The following is a 9,470-nucleotide window of genomic DNA, read 5'->3' on the forward strand; positions in this document are numbered from 1 at the left end:
TTCATGCCATTGGTTCTCTTGTTCATTGTGTCATGTTCTGATTGGTTGTCCTAGTCATGTGTCTTGTTTCCCATTTATTTGTTCATGTCATGTGACCCTCTTTATTTGATACAAATAGCCCTCATGTTGCCATTGTCTCGTGTCGTGTATTGATTTTGTAACCCGCTATTGGTGAGTCTAGTCTGTTCATGCCAAGTCAAGGCAAGTCAAGTCTGTTCATGCCTCGTCAAGTCTGTGTATCTAGTCTTCGTCTGTTTGGATTATGTTTGGATGTTTGGATCACTGTAAATAAACTGCACTTGGGTTCTTCACTACGCTCGCCTATTCATGCCATTGGTTCTCTTGTTCATGGTGTCATGTTCTGACTGGTTGTCCTAGTCATGTGTCTTGTTTCCCATTTGTTTGTTTATGTCATGTGACCCTCTTTATTTGATACAAATAGCCCTCATGTTGCCATTGTCTCGTGTCGTGTATTGATGTTGTAACCCGCTATTGGTGAGTCTAGTCTGTTCATGCCAAGTCAAGTCTGTTCATGCCTCGTCAAGTCTGTGTATCTCGTCTTCGTCTGTTTGGATTATGTTTGGATGTTTAGATCACCTGTAAATAAACTGCACTTGGGTTCTTCTCTACACTCGCCTTCAGTGGACTGAATCGTTACATGTTAGTTCTGCTATGCTTTTTATTGTGTACACAGATGACTGTCGTGCAGATAGGTCTAATCAATTTATCTTCAACTACGCTGATGATACTGCGTTAATATCTGTGTTAAGTGACTTAGAGAGCCCTGGAATGCACCAACAGGGGGTGAATAAATTAGTGGAGTGGTGTGACAACAATGCTCTTGTGATATATATATATATATATATATATATATATAATAAAAAACTGAAGAAATTGTATTTCGGTCAACAATTGATGCATTTAAATAGATAAATGTAGTTATGCATAATTAAAATATTAGACAGGTAGAAAAGTATAAGTATTTAGTTGTAACAATAGACAACAAGGTATCTTGAAAAGAGTATATTGACAAGTTTGTCTAAAAAGACAAAGAAGATAATTTATTTTCTTCGTCATCTTAGGTCATTTGGTGCAACAACAAAAAAACAGATTTGTGTATCATACTTTATCGATAATTATCATTATCGTTTTATCGTCTAGCCCTAAAAATAAATGCTGCTTGTAAGTGCTTAGAAGTGCTTAGAAGCTTCTGTCACCTCCCTTGCAATCTTGGCCTATTCTTCGCCTGAAAATGCTTCCAGATGATAAACCACTGATACACTGATACATAAATAATACATAAATAATTGTAGGTTTAGAGTTGACAAAACCAAACAAATACAACCTGGTTTAGATCAGGATCAGCAGGCTCACAAAGCTCAATATAAACATTATCTGTCAACTCAGAGTTTGAACCAGAGTTTGCGATTAACAGATTAACTCTGGAGCGTGTGCACCTGAAAATGTGACAAACAGCCAATCACATGGAATGTGGAGAGCATCAGCAAAGCATCAGTTGGATTCACTTTTCTGCAGAAGCTTAAGAGATGTCGTTATTGAAAATCAATTTAAATGCATTTACAAGGCAGGAATAAACACTTCTGCTGCAGCAAAAGCTTGAGAAGGCAGCAGAAAGAAAATATATTACTATGCAAAGGAATCAACTGACTTTAATTATTTTTTATAGTTTCACACAGAGCTCAAAACGAAAACATATACAGTACGTTTAGTCATTTTAAAGGTTGGATATATTAAAACATGTCTATATGTATCTATATGATACTATATGAATGAAACGCTAATGTACAGCTCTATTCGGCCTGAAGATCCCAGAGTACCCAAGATTCTATGAGTACCCTCACAGAATACCCAAGACGTGTCACTCGTATAGTTTTGAATGGGAAAAAAATGCAACGCTCAATATGGCCGCTCTATCGAAGGAAGCCCCGCCTTCTTAATAAAAGAGCCAATCATTAATTGGTAAAGTCAACACGTCACCGCAGCTTCCATTAGAAGTCCCGGTTGCTATCCGCTTGTTATTACACGGCTCTGTCGAATACTTGATTGGTCAATCGCGCCATCCAGCGGTATGTTATTCCCAGATAACAACCGCCAAATTGAATAACACACCGCTCATCCGGGTACTACGAGTTATCTTGACCGGTACTACTTATATGCTTAACGAGTCACTCCGCTATCGTTGACTGTCTGGCGCCATCTTGTGACTGAAAACACTTAATCACTGCGTGTTACAACGGAAGACTTCAGCATTAATTTCAACATATATGGTAAAAACTAATCTTTTTAGCCGTGTAATAAGCGGGATAATGTACATCGAGCCGGTTGTTATCTCAGAATAAACCTATGACATGCAATTTGTCTAAATATAAATGTTGAATAAGTCCACACTTACACCACATATATTATGATCACATATCTTATGAGAGTAAACATGTTTAGAGGGCTCTTTCTGACTTCTCGTTTAAACAGTAGGAGGGAGTGATTTATTTTGAAAGTCAGTTCCTTTTTTTTGTCAACTGTGTGTTGATGTAACCTGTTTCATCAAAACCTAACTCTCAGTGAAGATTCAAGTTGGACTTTCCTGTAAAAAAACGCGTTATGAGATTCATTTCAGTTAGATTGCTAATCATGCACACAGGCCATTGGTGCTCGGAGGTGCAATTTATTGTAACATAAATACATAAATATGAATACAGCTAATTCCACCATTACAATAAAAAGCTATCAAAATATTGCTTCATTTCTCTTGTTCATTGAACACACCAGAATACAACTTTTCATAAGAGCAAATAAATCCTGTTTTTTTTTTCAACTGTTTACACACAAAATCTTTACTTGTCACACAATTTCTGAAACCTGACAAACACTAGAACCACACACCAAATCTGCAAAACCATACACTAATTCTCGGCCTTTGACTCAGTTTTCAATTTCATAAAAGACTTTTTGCAAAACACAACACATAATTCTCTATGTAACACACAAAAATCTAACAGGAATTATTATTATGGCAAAGGTGTTTGCAAATGTTTGCTTTTGAGATGTGTTTGTGATATTTTGAATGCAGTGCTTCATTTTGTAAGAGATGTGAGGCATTTTGCAATTCTTGGATTTGTGTGTAAAGTTTTGAAAAAAAGAGGCACAGTTTTGAAAATGTGTGTAAGCAGTTGAAAAAACTAATTCTGAATGGGTCATGACAGTGCAGTGTGACATTTTCTGAAAACATGTTACAAGATTATCGACATTATCAAAAGATCTTCTGTAACACATGAGGTACATTTGTATGTCTTTAATCTGTCGTGATATTTCTAAAGGAAGTCTTGAGTCTTTAACCGTCTTTCATCATTCAGCCAGTATGGAGCTCAGTCAACTTCCTCTTTTGCTCTGTGAGTATTATTTTCTCTAAATGTATTCCAGTGGAATTGCTATTATATTATGTAAATGATCAAGTGTTTTAGTTTTCCTAGATTTATGTATTTTCTTGCTGCTCTCAGAGTTTCACATCCAGCTCTAGTCCATGATATATGAGTGAAAGATGAGTTTGAGAAAGGAAGTGTGCAGTTGGTGCTGTTTGTGAAAGAGAAACGCACTCTGTTGTGTTGTAGATCAGTGTGTTTGTTCAATCATTCGGTTTTGTGCTTTATAATGGTGTTGATTCAGTTCTGTTGGTTTGTTTTGCAGTTATTGTCACTGTTGTCGTAATATTCACTAGTACACAGTTAGTAAGAGTTTGTCTTTATTCTTCTGCTCATGATCAGACTGTTGCCTTGAAGTTCCTGAAACAGTTCTCTGCTGTGACCAAATCTATAAAATACAAGTCAGATGTTTTCATGTTTATACAGTCCCCACACAATATCTTAATATTTGTTCATCTTTATAATTATCAGCTGAATGTTCACATTGTAATGAGTTTTTCTCTTTGTGTTTTAGTGCTGATTTCAAACATCTACTCTGGACATACTGAAGGTGAGTCAGTTTGATTCATATATTTTCAACACATATCAGTAATTCTACATTAACTGTTAGAAACCAACTAAGAGTTGAGAAATTACTTACATTTTACTATGACTATAAACGCACCCTTTTAATAAGTTGCATTATTCATGTGACAGTTCTGAGGTGTGACATGAAACACAAAAAACATCAGTATATCTATCAAAACAGCAGAAATATTTCCTACATTCTCTGTGAAATCAAAATCGAAACAGTGAGAGACAAGATCTTCTGTTGGAAAATTTTCACATCTCATGTTTCCAAATTCCCAATGATTGAATATTGACAGATCTTTTATTAACAACTATAACAGCTATAGAGAACAACACTCCAGTCTCTTCTGATTTAGCATGTGTGTTTTACAGTCAAGTAACTGTGTTCATACAGTAAAAGCAGCTCATTATTTTTATTGTGAATTGTTGTCATTGCACAGAAACACCAAAACCCACAGTGAGCATTAAACCTGCTCAACATGTATTCAGAGGAGAGAGAGTCACTCTCAGATGTGACATAAATGCTGAAGGAGTCACTAGCTGGCAGTACGGCTGGTATAAAGACAGTTCAGTCTATGCTTTCAGTGAACTACAGGAACTCACATTCAGTCCTGTTACTGAGTTTGACGCAGGTAAATACTCATGTTACGGAGTAGAGACAGACGGATCACGCAGATCACACCGCAGTGAAGAAGTTACACTGACAGTATCAGGTGAGTTTGATCATCTCTTCACATACACACACAAGTTTAACATGTTATTAATGCGAGATTTCTCACCTTCAGTTCCCAGAGCAGTTTTAAATGTTTCTCCACAGACGTGGTTGACTGAAGGAGATCCAGTGACTCTGATCTGTGAGGTTAACGGCTCCTCTACAGGCTGGACATTCAGCTGGTTCACTGTAACTGTCTCATCAGGTAAGATATAATGTGCTTCATGTAGTAACATCTGAATAAACTGGTTTCATAAAAAATATATTGAGATTAAAAACATTTAATCAATCTAAATACTCTGATTATACCAACAAAGGTCTTTTATAAAACTCATGTAAAAATGTCTGCTCATTTCTTGAGGTAACTGCACTTTTTCACTTTATACAGACTACAGATATCGTTATGAGCTGCTCTCAGACAGCAGCAGAGGAGCTGGAGGAAACTACACTGTCAGTTCTGCTGCTCTAAAGCACACAGGAGTTTATGTGTGCAGAGCAGAGAGAGGAAAACCAGTCTATAACACAACCATCAGCAACTCACAGTTAATATGGGTCACTGGTGAGTTCAAACTGAACCACAGAATGAGTGAGGAGGTCCTAAACAGACCAAACTAACCAGCAAAACCTTGAAAAACGTTTAATTATAATGGTGTAAAATTGTCATGAAAAATATATAAACTAAACTATTGTGGCACAAAAGTGTTACTTACGTAAGTGGACTTGAGGGAACATAATCGAATAGGTGTAATACAAATGTATAATCTGACCTATTTATTAAATAGTGTTGTCATTATAAAATGTATTTTAAATATTTATGTTATTGACCAGACATTGATTCTAGGAGGCACTTTATCAACAACACAGGACACTCAATGTGCACATCAGCACATTTTATAGGATGGACCGTATAAACACTTAATCAATCATTTTACAGTTTGATTATTTGTCTACTAATAAATTAGTAAATTAAAATACAGCAAACTCAGTTAACTATAAACACTACTAGGTTCACACTGTACAGGCAAAGCAGAACTGATCCTCGAGTTGAGTCTGGTTTCTCCCAAGGTTTTTTCCTCCAATAGTAACATCTTATGGAGGTTTTTGTTGGTTGTCACAGTTGTCTTTGGCTTGTCTGCTGATGGCATAATGACAAATATATTAAGGTGTTTTTTTTATGAAGTTTTAAATAGAAATACTCAGTGATGACTTATGGATTTTCAGATATTATAACTTTAATATTTGTCTGAAAACCTGCTTTGAAACAATTTTTGTAAAGTGTTATATCAATAAAACTGTCTTGACTTGATTTCTGAATTGTAGCTGTAGTTGTCTTCTCAGGTGTTTCTCCTCCAGTCTCTCTGATCGTCAGTCCCAGCAGAACTCAACACTTCACATCTGTCTCTTTCTCTCTGAGCTGTGAGGACCAGAGTAACTCTACCGGATGGACAGTGAGAAGATACACAGACATTTGGGGGCTGGAACATTGTTCATCAGTGTGGGGATCACTAACAGGATCTACATGTAAAATCAGAGACACCACCCCATCAGACACTGGAGTGTACTGGTGTCAGTCTGAATCTGGAGAGAAACTGTTAATATCTCTGTACACTGTGAGTCTGTGTTTCTGTATTTATCACAAAGCCCTCATTTCTTGTTTCAGATTTAAATAGCCAGATTGTGATCTCAATTCAATCTTATTCACACGCAATCTCATTCCTAAATGACAATGAATCCACTAGACCAGTGGTTCCCAACCCTGGTCCTGGAGGCACCCCAACACTGCACATTTTGCATGTCTCCTTTCTCTGACACACCAGTTTCAGGTCTTGAAGTCTCTACTAATGAGCCGATGACCTGAATCAGGTGTGTTTGATTAAGGAGACATGCAAAACGTGCAGTGTTGGGGTGCCTCCAGGACCAGGGTTGGGAACCACTGCACTAGAGCAGTGATCCTCAAATCTGGCTCGCGAGATCCACTTTCCTGCAGAGTTTAGCTCTAACCCTAATCAAACACACCTGAGTTTGCTAATCAATGTCTTCAGGATCATTAGAAAATCACAGGTAGGTTTGTCTGATCTAAACTCTGCAGGAAAATGGATCTCGCAAGACAGATTTGAGGATCACTGCACTAGACTATTAAACCTTTGACTATTAAACCATTGCTCAACCTTTGACTTTTGTCATAAAAACACTGAGATTCTAAATGTATCCAGAATCGTGCAGTCATTTACCCACGTCATGTTTATTTGTTTATATTTTTCATAACCCCCATGAGAAAATGTTATTATTATCATTATTATTTTTGTATTGATTATTGTAACTCTGTCCTATTTGGGTTACGTCTCACATTTTCCATAAACTAGAACGTAGTCAACCTTTGACTTTTGTCATAAAAAATAATCTTAAATCTGAATATTAAAACTCATCTTTTTAAATAAGCTTTTCCTGATTAATTGTACTTTATGGGTTATCTTTATGTTGAATAGATGTTGCTTTGATTTTATTACTGTCTTGTAATTTATGATTGTCATCAAGCTGTAATGTGTTCTTGAGTGTTTTCAAAGGCACCTCTAAATAAAGTGCATTATTATTGTTGTTGTTACATTCTTACTATTTGTCAGTTGATGTCTGCTCTGTTTCTGTAGCTGGTGTGATTCTGGAGAGTCCTGTTCATCCCGTGACTGAAGGAGAAACTCTGACTCTACGCTGTTTATATAAACATACAACCTCACCAAACCTCAGAGCTGATTTCTATAAAGATGGGTCACTCATCCAGAATCAAACTACAGAGATGATCATCTCTACTGTCTCAAAGCCACATGAGGGTTTCTACTACTGCAAACACCCAGATGGAGAGTCACCCAAGAGCTGGATCTCAGTCACAGGTGAGAGTCAATGAAACTGTGAGCTGGTTGATTTCTTCTAATGTTCTCGTTCAGATATGGTGCTTGATAAAGTGCTTGTGTGTCTCTTCTTCAGTGTCTCATTCAGGATCTCAGGTCTCTGTCCTCCACACACTCAGTTCTGTGCTGGCAGTTTCTCCATATCTGCTCGTGACAGTCGTGCTGATTTTCAAATGCTGCAGGATGAGAGGTAAATATCTGTCTGATTTATTACATTATATTTATTATATTCAGTTAAACACCAAATTGGTCATCATGAGAAAGCCAACCTACTGATAAGCTATTTAAGCTTTTTATTATTCTTAGTCTAAATTTCTGAACGCTACTCCTCCTAGAGCTTTCAAGCTAGAACCACCAAACTCAGCCCAGCTCCTCAGACTGATCTCACTTAGTGTGCTAGATCTTTTCAGACTGATCTGACTTATGGTTTTCATAAAAATGAAGATAAAAATAATAAAAATCCCATAGACTTGCATTGACAGAATGTTCAGATGAGCCAAGACTATTCAAACTCCAAAAGTCAAAATTCTAATTTAAATTCCCAGAATCCCTTGAGACTCAATCAAACTTCCCTTCTATGTACTATTTCTAATCAATTTAGACTCATTCAAACTCATCTGTCTATCTGTCTGTCTGTCTACCTAATCTGTCTATCTATCTATCTATCTATCTGTCTATCTATCTATCTATCTATCTATCTATCTAATCTGTCTATCTATCTATCAATGTTAGCAACATGCTAATCATTTTCAAGCTTTTATAACTGCTTTAAACTTTCAGGCGAGGCTTTCTTTTGAAGTTTGTCTTGATGAACATTTTTTTATAAAGTGGATAGTTCCGGTCCTTGATTCTGATTGGTTGAGCCTTGTTCGAAGCTGTTGTAAATTACTCCACAAACATACACCTTTGTTTACTTCTGTGTGTTGCTCGGCAACCACTTTGTTGGAACCACAACTGATTCTGAGGAACTACATTGTTTGGTGGAAGAATACTGTTTTTATTTATATCATTACACTTTAGTTGCTCTGTTTTATTTTGTGAAACCTTACTACGTATAAGGAATAACCATTTTAAAAAAGCAATAAGCCCCGTGAAGCCGTGGTTTACAGTGAATTTATAACAGCAAATGTTTTTTTTAACAACATAATCATAATCATAAAAACAATAAACATAGAGAGAGAGAAACATACATAGCTGTTCAAGTAAATGCTTGATTGTTTTGTATTTGTGTATTTAACAGCTGCATCTGTTGAAGAGCAAGAAACTGCGATCTGATCTTAATCTGTCGTGACGGGGAGAAAACTTCAGCTTCATCCTGGAATCTCTCAGTTTCTCAGTTCAGACTGAACATGCTCGCTTACTGTAAAAGTCACGTTTTAGGAGTGACTCCTTTTGGCATCTCACAGTTGTTAAAGTTAACATGAACCAGCATCACAACTCTTTTGACTTCTGAGTGAAACAGAATATTCAACGAGAAAATGTGTAGCGAAGAACTTGATTTGATCCATCAGGAATTAATTGGATTGTAAAAAAAAAGACTGTTATATACATTGCTTTGTTTATCTTTGGAATAGCTAAGAAATTAAATCATGTAGTAGATGCTTTGAATGTGGTCTTTGAAGTTCAGCTGGTCATCAAAGATTAACCCAAGATTTCTGGCTGATCTGATTGAGATGATTATTGATGATTTTAGCTGGATGGCGAAGCTGTGCTGTATTGTTGGAGAGGCTGGAAAGGCGAGAAGCTCGGTCTGCACTAGATTGAGTTGTAGATGATGGTTTTTCATGCTGAAATGTCCATCAGGCAGTCTGAGATTTGTGTAGATACTGTGGGATCAAATGGTTGATG

General features: G+C 36.6%; 1 pseudogene; it reads left to right on the plus strand.

Moving 5' to 3' along the window:
* The first annotated feature begins 3,376 nt into the window (after window positions 1-3,376).
* Window positions 3,377-9,150, plus strand: LOC107660880 (sialoadhesin-like; annotated as a pseudogene).
* The last annotated feature ends 320 nt before the right edge of the window (window positions 9,151-9,470 follow it).

Source organism: Sinocyclocheilus anshuiensis, unplaced genomic scaffold (genome assembly GCF_001515605.1).
Source record: "Sinocyclocheilus anshuiensis isolate Anshui unplaced genomic scaffold, SAMN03320099.WGS_v1.1 scaffold3508, whole genome shotgun sequence".
NCBI lineage: Eukaryota > Metazoa > Chordata > Actinopteri > Cypriniformes > Cyprinidae > Sinocyclocheilus > Sinocyclocheilus anshuiensis.